The following is a 15,202-nucleotide window of genomic DNA, read 5'->3' on the forward strand; positions in this document are numbered from 1 at the left end:
TACAAATATCAATACTGCTTTAGTGTTTATATTCACCTCTAGCTTTTCCAGAATGTCTATAACATTCCTTACATTGTCCGCCAGGTGTCTTTTAGGGAGAAAGCCTGCTTGGTCCTTATGAATCATCTCCATCAAAACTCTTTTAAGTCTTTTTGCCAAAATGTCTGCAAAAATTTTGTAATCCACATTGAGCAATGATATTGGGCGGTAGTTCTTGAGTTGGGTCTTTTCAGTCTCTGACTTTGGTATGAGTGAAATGTATGCCTCTTTCCACGATTCAGGTGCCCTTTTTCCTTCAAGGATCTCATTACAAACTTCTCTTAATGGTTGAATCAACCATTCCTTCAGCGATTTGTAGTATCTAGAAGTCAATCCATCTGGTCCCGGAGATTTGCCCAGTTGCATATTCTGAATGGCAGCCTCTATCTCTTGTTCTGAGATTCTCTGGTTCAAGTCCATCTTACTTTGCTGAGAGATGTTTTGTAATCCATATCTTCCAAGGAATTTGTCTATATCTTCTTCATTTTGCGGACCTTGAGTATAGAGTTTTTTGAAATAACTTAAAAAGCAATTTCTAATTTCATTGGGTTTAGATATGTTCTTTCCATCCACCTCTAGACTTGTAACTGTATTTAGTTTCTGCCTTTTCTTCAATTGCCATGCCAAAAGTTTACCACATTTATTTGCTGATTCAAAAGTTTTTTGCTTCATTTGCTTTATCTTCCATTCAATCTCTTGGTTCATCAATTCCATATATTGGGTTTGATATAACTTGATCTCTCTTAAAATGTCCTGAGACTTTGGTTTTGTTCTTAATTTCCTCTCTCCTTCTTTTATCATTTCCAAGATCTTCTCTTTTTTCTCATTTTGTTTTTTCCTCTTTATTGAGTTTTGTTGAATCAAAAGTCCTCTCATAACCGCTTTACTTGCATCCCAGATCACTCTTTTCTCGACGTCGGTCCTCAAATTTATTTCAAAATAGTCTTTTAGGGTCTTTTGGGCCTTCGTGAGAATCTCCTTATCTCGAAAGAGGGTGTCATTCATTCTCCATCTAAATTGACCAGTTATTGTGGGTTTCATCTCCATCTTCACGGCGTTATGGTCGGAGCAAGTTTTTGGGCAGATTTCCACTTTCTTAATCTTTGGAGCCAGTCCACTAGTAACCCAGATTTGGTCAATTCTGGTCCAGGTCATCATTGCTTGGGAGAAAAAGGTTCCCTCTCTCTCCAGAGGGTTCCTTGTTCTCCAAATGTCTATCAAGTCCATATTTTCTGTCATTTCGAAAAAAGTCTTAGGGAGTCTCCCTTCTTTAGTGACTGTTAATCTTTGTGCCTTGTCCATATTAGTGGAGACCACGCCATTCATGTCTCCCATGATTATCATATTGTAATCCAAATAGTCCGTCAAGGTTTCATGAAGTCTCTTAAAGAAGTCAGATTTGCCTTCATTTGGTGCATAAATTCCAACAACTAAGAATTTTTCTCCATGTACTTGTATCTCCACAGCCAGATATCTCCCTTGTTCATCTTTGAATATCATTTTTGGAGCCCATTTCTCCTTCACATATATTACAACTCCTCTCTTCTTAACTTTATCTGATGAAATAAATTCTTGTCCTAGCCTTTTATTTGAAAGTAATCTCCTATGGGCTCTGGTTATGTGAGTTTCTTGTAAGCATATCAAGTCCAATTGTTCTTTATTCAATATATGAAATACTTGTCTTCTCTTCAAAGGCCCATTGAGCCCATTACAATTCCAACTAAGGAATTGCAGAGCCATCTTGTTATTTTCTTAAGACTCCTCCAACAGCTCCAAGTTGTTGCTCTTCTTCTGATGGTAATGATTTTTGTCCAGGCAAGAGATTCAAGATGTCCAATGCTCTCCTCTGTTCTGCAAGTACGTCCACAGTCCCCTTCTGTAAATCCTCCTGGTATCTTGCCAAAAATTTGTCTTTGTCTTGAATTGTCTTTATTTTGACTTTCTTTGCCTTGTAGTCAAATGACAGTCCTTGTGGGAACTCCCACCTAAAGCGAATAGTGTTCTTCTTTAGCAAGAGAACCAGGTCCTTGTAAAAGTTTCTTAAGTCCAGAATGTATTTTGGGATGTCTTTAAAGATCTGTACAGCTGAGTTTCCAATTTGCAGGGCCTTTTCGAAGTGTAGTCCTAATATTTTGTCTCTTTCCTCCTTGGATCTGAGTGTAATCAAACAGTCTCTCGGTGTCTTTCTATCTTGCTTTTTACCCAATCTGAAGGCAGTCGTAATTTTAAATTCGTCTTCCTCAAGGTCCCAACACTCCACAAACTCCCGTGTCAAATATTCCACAAGGCTGTCTCTTTCGTTCTCCGGAATCAGTCTTAATTTTAAATTTCTCTCTTTCCTCTGTAAATCCCACAAGGCCAATGTTGCATCATGCTCATAGACCTTCTTGGCAAGGGGCTCTAGCTTCTCCTGTGTCTCTCCGGCAGTGGCTTTGGCCTCCTCGGCAATTTGGCGCGTGGTGGCGTTCTCCTCTACCAATCTATTTATAGATTCTGTATTCTGATTCAATCTTGCTGATATTTCTGTTAATTTTTGTGTGTTCTCTGAAGTCTGTTTTGTCAAAGACTCCAGGGTTTGGTTTATCTTGAGCAAGGCCTCTGTCACAGCTTCCATAGAGACGGCTGCTCCTTTGTCTTGACTTGTTGTTCCTGCTGATCCGGCTGTTGCGCCTGAAATTGAACCTCTTTTCTTTGCCTGTTGCAGCTGCAGCTGTTGTTGTTGCTGTTGTTGCTTGATCTTGGCTCTTGTCACTATCTCTTCTTGTGGGCCACTCATGTCAAGGTCAATTCCCACGGGATTTGTTCTCCCTTGGAAAATTCCACTGTCTTAAGCCGTGCCGAACTTTACTTTATCCTCTAGAGGGAGCAAATCAAAATGGCCATAGAACAAAATTTCCAAGTACCAAAACAAAGGAGACAGTCCAAAAAGTGAGAAAAAGGGGAAATTAACACAGTCCAAGCCAATGTTACTAAATCAAATTGCCACAGTTGCCCAATTTATACTGTTTCTTCTTGTGATATACAATAGTCAGGCAGTGTAAAAACTTTGTATCAAAGTATCACTTCACAGGGAAAAGTCAGTTCAGTGTACTAAGAAGGCAGACCGTTTCGTACAATCAAACAGATGAGACAGCAGATGTTTTTTTCCTCCAAATAAGTCATGCAGTTAATGGTCAGATTCGCCTCCCCTCTGCCCTGCTTGCTAGAGGGGAGATCAAAGGTTTAAATGTCCGGTTTAGCTGATCAAAGGACAGATTTAAACGGATGCAGGTTTAAAGTTCCGTTGCTTTCGCTTTCATGCAGTCGGGGGGAGGCAGACTTCCTTTGTTTAAATCTCCCCCGTTTTTAGCCCAATTTTTAAAAGTAAAAGAGTCCCAGTTATTTTTCAGTTCTTACTCACGGGGAATCAGTCCGAATTTCTTTTCAGGAAGGAATCGGCGCTCTCCGCTTATGGCGACGCGGCTTCACTTCGCAGGCTGGGTAGCGACTCTCAGCACCGCGCTCACTCCCGATGTCGATCCGTAGCCTTTAAAAAGGCTCTTTCACGGTACCGGGGGGCGCAAAGGTGCCCACCGAGTCTCCTTGTTCTCAGGCTTCAGCGCCTGGGATTTTAGGGGTCCCCCGCTTGCCGTAGCGGGTAAGACCCGAACTTGCGAAGCAGTCCTTCTCCGGAGCTCGGAGCTAGGACCGCCATTAAGCGCTGGCACCGACCGGAAGTCCAATTTTTATTGATTTTCCAAACATATAATAAAACAGATAGTAAGACAAAACAATACAAAACATACAAACAAATAAACATGTATAATTTCTTGAACTTATTTTCATACACCTTATTTCCCGGACTTCCCCATACCTCCCTTTTTCTGCATCCTTATTTTAACCCTTTCTCAGCAACCCTTCGTTCAATTAATTCGCTCATTTTCATTATACATTCTTTAGAGTTATGATTTAACTAAGGAGGGTTCATGCCAGCAGATTGGATGCATTATGCACATCTGGCAGGACTGTGTGTCTCAGCTTCTGTTTTGTGTTATGCACAGGGATCTTATTTATTTTATTATTTATTCATAAAAATATTCATATACCAATTGTATCAAAAATATATCATAGCAGTTTACAACAGTATAAAACAAAGCCGGACAATAACATAAAAAGTTTTTTTTAAAAAAAGTTAAAAGCAAAAAGATTAAAAAACAAACATCAGTAGAGCATAGCTCAGTCGGTAGAGCATGAGACTCTTAATCTCAGGGTCATGAGTCCGAGCCCCATGCTGGGTAAAAGATTCCAGCATGGCAGGAGATTACCTTCGTGGTCCCTTCCAACTTTACAGTTCGATGATTGTGAGGGATGTACTCTTAATTCCCTTCAAAGGCCTGGTGGAATAGAAAAGTTTTCAGCAGTCATTTTAAAGTTGGGACAGAAGGCACCTGCCTGAATCTCTAGTGGCAAAGTGTTCCACAGGAATGGGCCGATGACACTAAAGGCTCCATTTCTCATTGTTTGTCAAGCGAGCCTCACCAACTCGGGGAACAACCCAATATGCTCCTGGAGAGGATCTCAGTGAATATACTGGTTCAGGCAGTCCCTGAAGTATCCTGGACCCAAATTGTTCAGGGCTTTGTAAATCAGTACAAGAACCTTGAACCTTCTCACTCGAGGGGGCAGAGGGTTCTGGAGGCAGGTGCTGGAGTACCTGTTTTCTCTCCAGAGAAACATGGTCTTTCCTCTGCCCAGCCTCTGAGCTTTCACCACCTGTTGCCCAGAAATTTCTAGCCCTGTCTATGTAGCCATGAAGTCTGGAAACCTGCTTTAAAAAAATTAAAAGAAGGACGGCGGTATTTGTGCTGTACCAATTTCTGCTGTGCAAATGGCCTCTCCTCTATTTGCGCCCAGGGCTAATTCCTTCTTGTGCCTGCGGGTTCTTTGGGAGGCATAGCTTTCACTGCCCCCACACCATCCTGCTCCCTCCCCTCACAGGTGCTGCCTGCAGCTGTTAAAATTCAGGACCCGCCAGTTGCTCCTTAGCTAAAACATCAGTAATGACTTCCACGCTTCATTATTCTCTTTATGGTTGTCTGGCTAGGCGGCCTGGCTCCCTGACTGAGATTTAAATACACAGTTAATCCATATTCTCCCTCTCTTCTGCTTTTAATTCTGATCCAGAAATCGAACTCTCTTGGAAGAGGATTACAGAAACCTTCTAGCCACCCCCATCCTTCGCCTCCTCCCCCTCCTGCTTGCTGGTCTCCCACCAGACTCCTCTAAACTCGCAGGCTCAGGACCTTTCTATCTATCTTAATTAGTAAGCTCAGGGTCAGAACTGCAGCGAAATTCGTGTGTGTCCTGGGCTTTAAGCGCTTTTCATCCAAATCCTCTCGCACCTTCTCTGCTCCCCTGTCATCTCCAAAGCTGTCTCTTCAAGGTCATCCCTGCACTTATGTCTCCAGTCAAGATGGCCTGGGGTTTCTCAGCTGGCAAAAGATCTTTGCTGGCCTGAATGTAAGAGAGCCTTGCAGGATCAGACCAAAGATCCAGCTTCATGCAGTGGCCAACCAGATGCTTCTTGGAAGCCTGTCACACCCTCCTGTGCCCAAACGCACCAATTTAGGAGCAAGAGTGTCCTTTAATTCAGATCACCAATCCCCTTTTGCTTGGAACTCACTGGAACTGAGTTCCGGCACCTCTCAGATCAGTGCCATTGCCATTATAAGAGAACAAGGGTGAGTTCCAGCACCTCTTGGATCAGGTCCATGGCCCATCTAGTCAGAGATCCTCTTCTCACAGTGGCCAACCAGATTCCTGTTCTGGGAAACTTGCAAGCAGGATTGAAGCACAAGAGTTCTCTCCCCTGCTGTGGTTTCTAGCAACTGGCATTCAGAAACATTGCTGCCGCCAGCTGTCTAACTGCTGATATTCTGCTGCCACCCTATAGACGCTGCTTTATCTGACCGACTTTGTCACAGCCTTGATAGCTTGGCCAAAGATGAGACGTGCTTCGAACAAACAAATCTGTATCATTATATTAACGGCTGAATACAGTATGTGTTTGCTTTCAATAACAGGGTTTGGGTACTTTGTATTTCATAGCATGTGCTTATGAGTCTGGTCCTAATGCAAACCCTAATCCTGTCCTATCCCCTACTTCTCAGCACTCACACCAGCTACTCTTCTCCTTCAATATCTAACTGCCACTTTCCCTCAAACACACCTGTTCTAACTGCCACGTTCCCAGTCAATCAGCACAGGACACACATCAGCAGTGGACTCATAATCTGGTGAGCCTGGTTCGCTTCCCCGCTCCTCCACATGCAGCTGCTGGGTGACCTTGGGCCAGTCACACTTCTCAAGTCTCTCAGCCTTACTCACCTCACAGAGTGTTTGTTGTGGGGGAGGAAGGGAAAGGAGATTGTTAGACTCATTAGAGACTCCTTAAGGGGAGTGAAAGGTGGGATATCAAGTCCAAACTCCTCTTCCTCCACCTCCTCCTCCTCCTCCTCTTCTTCCTAGCTAGATGACCCAAAAGTCCCAACAAGTTTGTTCCAACAAGTCTGTCCCAACAAGTTTCCAAGTGGACGCTGAAGATAGGCCTGTTCTCTGCCACATGTATGGAGTAGACTTCTGATGGGGCACTCCTGCTTTGTTCTGCTTACACTGACTTCTATTGTTGTGCTAGGTTGACTGTTTTATTGCATTTTCTAAGTTTCAGGTGCTGGAATGCCTCAAAAGTGTTTAGTACTGTTATTGTATGCTATGTTTGCTGCCTTGCAACACTGCTCTCCTATAAAGTAGTATAAAAGTCCACTAAATAAATTAAATCATAGTGGCCTGCCCTCATGGGGCTGCTGTAAGGACGGTGGGACTGATGTGCCAGCAAAACTATATGGGAAACGGTCTGCACAGATTCCTAATTTGGGCTTTTTCAGCTCTCCTATCTGTTCGGGCCAGGCTGTTGCCACAGCCTCCCTGCCTTTTCGATGCCCTTCGCCTCTTGCTCATCCTTGTGTGTGGATTCTGCGTGCGTTCCCTGAGCCTCTCTGCTAAATATTTGATCTGACAGCAGATCGCTCTGGTCTGTGGGTTTAATGGTGCGTAGCCTGGCGCCTCTGTATTTACTGAAGGGACCGAGGCGAGGGAGAGGGGCGCCATCCTCAGCTTGCTGCATCTTGCCAGGCATAAAGGATGAACGCGGGGCTAGTACTCGGGAATTATGCTTCCCGTCTCCCCCGCCCTCCGTTTGCGAAAACTGCTTCAGCTTCCGCTACCCCTCCACCGCCGTCCGTGCGTTCAGCTGCGCTCGCTCCAGAGGAGAGCAATCTATCCCTGGGAAGAAAACCTTGAATCTTTAATTACTTGACTACTCAGACAGGAGAAATAAATTGCTAGCACTTGGCCTTGGTTCCCTGAGTTTCTGTGGCCTCCAACGTGAGGGGAGCAAAAGTTGACGAAAGCGGGACTCCCTGCCCTGGCAGCATCTGGGCTGCTTGCTTCAGGGAGAACTGGACCCTCTCCTGCTCCTGCCGCAGCTCTCAGTGAAGAACTCAAGCTTGGAGGACTTGGTTTCTGCCAAACTCTTTAATGCTGACATCAGTACGGTACAGAAAGGGATTCAGAAGCAATGCAGGTGGTGTGGCTGTCTGAGCCATGGGTAGGCAAACTAAGGCCCTGTGGCCAGATCCTGCCCAATTGCCTTCTAAGTATGGCCCGCGGACAGTCCAGGAATCAGCATGTTTTTACATGAGTAGAATGTGTCCTTTTATTTAAAATGCATCTCTGGGTTATTTGTGGAGCATAGGAATTTGTTCATTCCCCCCCCCCCCGCCGCCAAAAAAATATAGTCCAGCCCCCCACAAGGTCTGAGGGACAGTGGACCAGCCCCCTGCTGAAAAAGTTTGCTGACCCCTGGTCTAAGCTATTGATCCAAGAAGTGACATGTCCCTGTGGGTTCCCTTATGTGGGAATGGGGTGTGCACAATTTCAACATGGCAAGCAGGGTGTCCTTTAGGCTGGGCAGTCAAATGGGAACTGCTTCTGGAGGACTGTGCCTGAGCTGTCTTTCAGCTCCTGTGCTGGTGTCTCCAGAACTGGGATGATGGAGGAGGCAACAGTGGTGGCTATGAACCAGACTGAGCAGCAGACTGCTCCTGAGAAGATGGGCTCAGGGCATGTTCCATTGATGCCAGAGGGCTGCCAGGATCAAAGGTGAGGCTGGCATGGGAGCTGGAAGTGAAGGAGGCGCAGTGCACCTGAATGAGACAAGAAGGGGCAGAATGGAGTGCTTGGGGGCTACGCCGCTGGGACCCTCTCTTGAATGTGACTCCTGGCATGAGGCCCTGTTCCTACTCTCTGTGCCAGAGGTCATCAACAAGTACCTACTGCTGCCCACATCCTGATCTGATCAACTCTACCACAGTGCCTCTTCAGGACTCTGCCAGAGGACCCTGGCTTGCAGCAGCTGTGTGCGGGGAAACCCAACAAATTCCTTGCTGGGAGTCATTCGGAAATGGATCGGCAGACCAAACCTGTCAATATCATCATGCAGTTTTACAAATCTGTGGTGCAAATATTGGAAAACTAATAAACATTTATTTTTTAAAAATACAAATCTATTGTGCAGCCACACGTGGAGTACTGTGTACAGTTCTGGTCACTCAGGAAAGTCACTTTAGAGTTCAAAAAGGTTCAGAAATGAGGAAGGGGCTAGGGCAAGCCCCCTATGAGGAAAGGTTACAACATTTGTGACTTCTTAGTTTGGGGGAGGAAAGGCCAGTAAGAGGGGATGTGTGCTGTATGTGTGCTGTGGAGAAAGTGGGTAGGGAGCTATTCTTCCCTCGTAATACCAAAACCCAGTGAAGATGTTCAACAAAGCTGAATGAGGAAGATTCAGGACAGACTCGTTCTCACAGTGCTTAGTTAAAGTACAGAATTTGCAACCACGACCAGTAGGGGTGGCAATCAACTGGGATGCCTTTAGAAGAGGACTAGGTGGCATTATCTTCAGAGCTATACACATCAATGCAGTTTGAGCCCTTCACCAACTTAGGCAAATTTGCCAAATTAGGCAAAGTCACACCCAATCCATGTTCAGTCCACCATCTTGATTCAAAATGGCATCTGACACCCAAACGTAGACAAAGACCATCTCCTCTGCCTTGGGAACCTTGTGCATCCAAACCAATAGAGAATGGATGGGCAGACAGACCGCTTTCCACAATCTATAGTAGATTAGACAAATGCATGGAGGACCCCAGTGTCTCCTAGTTGCTTTGGCTATGTAGTGCCTCTGAATCCCAAGTTGCTGGGAATCCCAAGTGGGGAGAGTGCTGCTTTTGTGCTCAGGACATCTGCTTAGCCCTTATGCATATGGGCTTCCCAGAAGAGGTATCTCATTGCAGGGGGTTGGACTAGATGATCCCTAGGATACCCTTCCAATTCTACAGTTCTATGATCTGGTTGACACCTGTGCAAATAGGATGCTGGGTGAGATGGATTTTTGGCTTGATCCAGCAGGGCTATTACAGTGGTACCTTGGTTCTCAAACTTAATCCGTTCCAGAAGTCCGTTCCAAATCCCAAGGTGCGCTTTCCCATAGAAAGTAATCCAAAATGGATTAATCCGTTCCAGACTTTTAAAAACAACCCCTAAAACAGCAATTTTACATGAATTTTACTATCTAATGAGACCATTGATCCATAAAATGAAAGCAATAGTGTACTGCAGGTCACACAATCAATCAATCAATCAATCAATCAATCAAATAAATCAGTCAATCAGTAGCTGAACTGGGTTCCACACAGTCCCAAAAACAAAACAAAAAAAGTGCAAAAACAAAAACACAAAATAAATAGCAAAACCAGATAGACCTCAGCGTATGATATGATTCTATGAAATAAATCAGTCAATTAGTAGCTGAACTGGGTTCCACACAGTCACAAAAACAAAACAAAAAAGCTGCAAAAACAAAAACACAAAATAAATAGCAAAAACAGACAGACCTCAGTGTAACATTCGAATCGGAAGTAGCACTCAAATCAGAAGCGCAACACTCAAAACAGAGCACATTCGGCTTCCGAAAAAAGTTATCAAACCGGAACACTTACTTCCGGGTTTGCAGTGTTTGGGTTCCAAGTTGTTTGAGTACCAAGGCATTTAAGAACCAAGGTACCACTGTACCTTCCTATGCTTCAGGCACGCTGTTGGCCTGGCCTGTGAGATTTCACAGTCCTCTTTGACCAAGAGCCGCACTGCATAAGATTGCAAAGAGCTTCATTTTCCAAGGTTACCTGCAGACAAGGGAGTGAATTTCAGCAATGTAGCACCCCCCAGATCCTTTGGACTCCCTCCTATCAGCCCCAGCCAGCATAGTCAGGTTGGTTCTGAGCATGAAGAGATTGAGGATGGCTGGCCTAGGGCACACCTGGCACTCTTATATAATAATAATAATAATAATTTATTATTTGTACCCCGCCCATCTGGCTGGGTTTCCCCAGCCACTCTGGGCGGCTTCCACAGAAACCAAAAAACACTAAAATATCATACATTAAAAGCTTCCCTGAATAGGGCCGCCTTAAGATGTTTTCTGAATGTCAGGTAGTTGTCCATCACCTTGACATCCGATGGGAGGGCATTCCACAGGGCGGGCGCCACCACCGAAAAGGCCCTCTGCCTGGTTCCCTGTAGCTTCGCTTCTCGCAATGAGGGAACTGCCAGAAGGCCCTCGGCGCTGGACCTCAGTGTCCGGGCAGAACGATGGGGGTGGAGACGCTCCTTCAGGTATACTGGGCCGAAGCCGTTTAGGGCTTTAAAGGTCAACACCAACACTTTGAATTGTGCTCGGAAACGTACTGGGAGCCAATGTAGGTCTTTCAAGACCGGTGTTATGTGGTCTCGGCGGCCGCCCCCAGTCACCAGTCTAGCTGCCGCATTCTGGATTAGTTGTAGTTTCCGAGTCACCTTCAAAGGTAGCCCCACGTAGAGCGCATTGCAGTAGTCCAAGCGGGAGATAACTAGAGCATGCACCACTCTGGCCAGACAGTCAGCGGGCAGGTAGGGTCTCAGCCTGCGTACCAGGTGGAGTTGGTAGACAGCTGCCTTGGATACAGAATTGACCTGCGCCTCCATGGACAGCTGTGAGTCCAAAATGACTCCCAGGCTACGCACCTGGTCCTTCAGGGGCACAGTTACCCCATTCAGGACCAGGGAGTTCTCCACACCAGCCCGCCCCCTGTCCCCCAAAAACAGTACTTCTGTCTTGTCAGGATTCAACTTCAATCCATTAGCCGCCATCCATCCTCCAACCGCCTCCAGGCACTCACACAGGACCTTCACCGCCTTCACTGGTTCTGATTTGAAAGAAAGGTAGAGCTGGGTATCATCTGCATATTGATGGACACCCAGTCCAAACCCCCTGATGATCTCTCCCAGCGGCTTCATATAGATGTTAAAAAGCATGGGGGAGAGGACGGAACCCTGAGGCACCCCACAAGTGAGGGCCCAAGGGTCTGAACACTCATCCCCCACCACCACTTTCTGAACACGGCCCAGGAGAAAGGAGCGAAACCACTGTATAACAGTGCCCCCAGCTCCCAACCCCTCTAGACGGTCCAGAAGGATGTTATGGTCGATTGTATCAAAGGCCGCTGAGAGATCCAGCAGAACTAGGAAACAACTCTCACCTTTGTCCCTAGCTCGCCGGAGATCATCAACCAGTGCGACCAAGGCAGTTTCAGTCCCATGATGAGGCCTGAACCCTGACTGGAAGGGATCCAAATGGTCCGCATCCTCCAGGCGTGCCTGGAGTTGTTCAGCAACCACACGCTCAATCACCTTGCCCAAGAATGGAAGATTTGAAACTGGGCGATAGTTGGCCATACTGGCCGGGTCTAAAGATGGTTTTTTAAGAAGCGGTTTAATGACCGCCTCTTTCAGCGGATCTGGGAATGTTCCCTCACAGAGGGAAGCATTCACCACCCCGCAGAGCCCATCGCCCAGCCCTTCCCAGCTAGCTTTTATAAGCCAGGATGGGCAAGGATCAAGGAGACAGGTGGTTGGTTTCACTCGTCCAAGCAGCCTGTCCACATCCTCGGGGGTAACGGATTGAAATTGATTCCATGCAACTTGACCAGACAGGGCTCTAGCACTCTCCCGCCCCAGCCCTGCTCCCACGGTGGTGTCTAGCTCCTTCCGACTATGAGTGATTTTATCTGCAAAAAACTTTGCAAAATCGTTGCAGGAGATCTTGGGGTCTTTACAAGGCCCCGATGGTAAAGGTGGTTCTGTTAAATTGCGGACCACCTGAAAGAGTCTCCTGCTACTATTTTCTGCAGATGCAATAGAGGCGGCGAAGAAAGTCTTCTTTGCCGTCGCTATCGCCACTTGGTAGGCTCGACGTTGAGCTCTAACCTGTGTCCGGTCAGATTCGGAGTGAGTTTTCTGCCACCGACGCTCTAGCCGTCTCAGCGATTGTTTCATCGCCCTCAGCTCCGAAGAAAACCACGGGGCTGTCCGGGCTCCATGCAATCGGAGAGGGCGCTTCGGAGCCAGACAGTCGATAGCCCTGGTTAACTCCGCATTCCAGCGGGCCACCAGGGAATCAGCTGAAAGGCCATCAACACGGGATAAAGCATCCCCTACCACTCTCTGGAAACCATTTGGATCCATTAAGTGGCGGGGGCGGACCATCCGAATTGGTCCCACCTCCCTGCAGAGGGGAAGGGTCGCGGAGAAGTCCAGTTGCACCAGGAAGTGATCTGACCATGGCACTTCTTTGGTTTCATTTTTACTTAGTGTCAGATCACCCACGTCGCTAGAGGTGAATACCAGGTCTAAGGCATGTCCATGACTATGAGTTGGGCCCAACTTATTCAGGGACAGCCCCATGGAGGCCATGCTTTCCACGAAGTCCCGAGCGGCCCCTTGTAAGGTCGTGTCGGCGTGGATGTTAAAATCCCCTAGGACAACCAAACTAGGTGTCTCCAGGAGAACATCCGCCACGACCTGAAGCAGCTCGGACAGGGAATCCTTGGTGCAGCGGGGAGGTCGGTACACCAAAAGGAATCCTGTACTGCCCCTATTGCCCAACTTCCAGAACATGCACTCAGAAAACTGGGTCTTCCCAGTAGGACGCCTGGTGCAGACTTAGCGCTACCAGGATGAACCACAAGACAAGCCAGCTGTCCTTATGGGCAGTTGGTCTGCCATGTTGGATCTTCTCATCGGGGAGCCCTGGAATGTCTTCTGAAGAACCACAGGGATCACCATAAGCCAGTTTGAAAAGCCACTGTAATCCAAAGAGCCTTGAAACCTCCTAGGGCACCCCTTTCCCAGCTTGGTGACCCACAGATGTTTGGGACTATAACTTCCATCAGCCCCAGTAAGCATGGCCATTTAGGCTATGACAGGCACTTCTCCCGGCCAACAGGGCTGTGCTGGCTGAGGCTGGTGGGAATTGGAGTCCCAAACATTGGCCCAGCCCTGTGGAATGCTCTTCCAACAGAGGATCAGCAGACACCTTCCATATTAACCTTCAAACCTTTGCTGAAAACTTTATTATGCCACCAGGCATATGCAGACAATCAAGGTAAGCGCTTTCTGTAATAGTTAGCTGGTGAGCTGTTTAAAACAACAATGTCATTTTTATTGTCTTAGTATAATTGTTGTAAACAGCTTTTATTTTTCTTTTAATGAAATTGCAATATACACGTATTCTAATAAATCAGTGAACAGGTGAAGGGCACCAGCTTGGGGAAAGCTGCTTCCAGGGTTTTGCCTTGTGCTTTGGATGACTGTCAAATGAATAAATCTTTTGAACATTTACACATGTGCCAAGTTAGGTGGTTGCAGATTTGCATAGCTATCTGATGAGTAGTTCTCATCAGAAACTGGGGAGGAAATATTTGGAAAGTCTTCTCTCTGACATTGTTTTCTGATCGCTCAGCAGAAAAAAGAAAATGTGTTTTTGCCAGCAGAAAGAGAGAGAGAAATATAACTGGGGGGAAGTCGCACTGTTTGCCTTTGCAGTGGCGTTTGCTTGCCAAAAGTATTTCTCAGCAGTTCGTGCCGTGAATTGTTTTGACGACGTGTGGCTGTGCATTTTATGATACTTACGTCTGTTTCTGTAAGCCAGACTTCGGCTGTGATCTGTAGCTGGAACGAAAGCGAGGCAGCCACTTGACTTCAGCCGTCTCATCTTCCTTCTGATTCTGTGCCAAGAACATACAAATTTTGGCATGGGGTGGGGGAGAGAAAAGGGGAGGAAATGCTGATTAATAAAAGACCGCTCTGTTTGCATGCTTCATTGTGACCCATGTGACTAATACAACACTTAACATTGCTCTTCTTTCAATCCTGCAGCAGAAACCATATTAACTCCAGATGATAGGGCTCTGCTTTTGAAAGTGCCAAAAAGGTCTCCAAGTGTCTTGAAAGCTACCCCCCATATAAACCGCATTCATCTTCTAGTGCACTGTGCACTCAAAATCAATGCATTTATAATCGTATTGTAATACAAGAAGACATTTAGGACACAGAACATATCCTAGTAATCAGGAGGGTATTATTATTATTATTATTACTACTACTACTACTACTACTACTACTTATTGTGTTTATATCCTACCTTTCCCCCAAGGAGCTCAAAGTAGGATACGGGGTTCTCATCCACAACAACCCTGTGAGGTAGGTTAGGCTGAGAGGCAGTGACTGCTCCAAGGTCACCCAGTGAGCTTCATGATGATTGAGTGGAGATTTGAACCCTGGCCAGGTCCTAATCCGATGCTCTAACTACTACACCACACCACACTGGTGGCTCTGACAAACCAGTGCATGAAGCTGCCTTTTACTGAATCAGATTGTTGACCCACTTAGCCCAGTATTTAAATCATTTATGAAAGTTGTTAGTTCACATTGCATTTTGACACCTCTTAAGAACTTGCAACCAAATGTGTCATGACAGTTCCTGACATCAAGGAGCAGCCTTTCATCTGTGCTTGGATACACTTGGGCACCATGTTGGATTAAGATGGCAGACAAGATCTTTCAAAGCTGATTTCAAAACTGCACTAATCGTTTGGTTCCTTAGAACAATGCCAGACGTGAGTCTGTAGAGTTGTCCAATAATGTAGTCTGCAGTGAATTAGGCAGGAAATTTTGTCCAGCCCAGATCCTG

General features: G+C 46.2%; 1 protein-coding gene and 1 long non-coding RNA gene across 12 annotated transcripts in view; both read left to right on the forward strand.

Annotated features, from left to right (window-relative positions):
* The window catches only part of PC (pyruvate carboxylase), a 268,658-nt gene that overhangs the window by 90,766 nt on the left and 162,690 nt on the right, over nt 1-15,202 (forward strand). The gene's annotated exons all lie outside the window — the stretch shown is intronic.
* Nucleotides 1-15,202, forward strand: part of LOC308576354 — a 251,618-nt gene that overhangs the window by 36,916 nt on the left and 199,500 nt on the right. The gene's annotated exons all lie outside the window — the stretch shown is intronic.

The sequence above is a fragment of the Podarcis bocagei genome, assembly GCF_964188305.1.
Source record: "Podarcis bocagei genome assembly, chromosome: 16".
NCBI classification, from domain to species: Eukaryota; Metazoa; Chordata; class Lepidosauria; order Squamata; family Lacertidae; genus Podarcis; species Podarcis bocagei.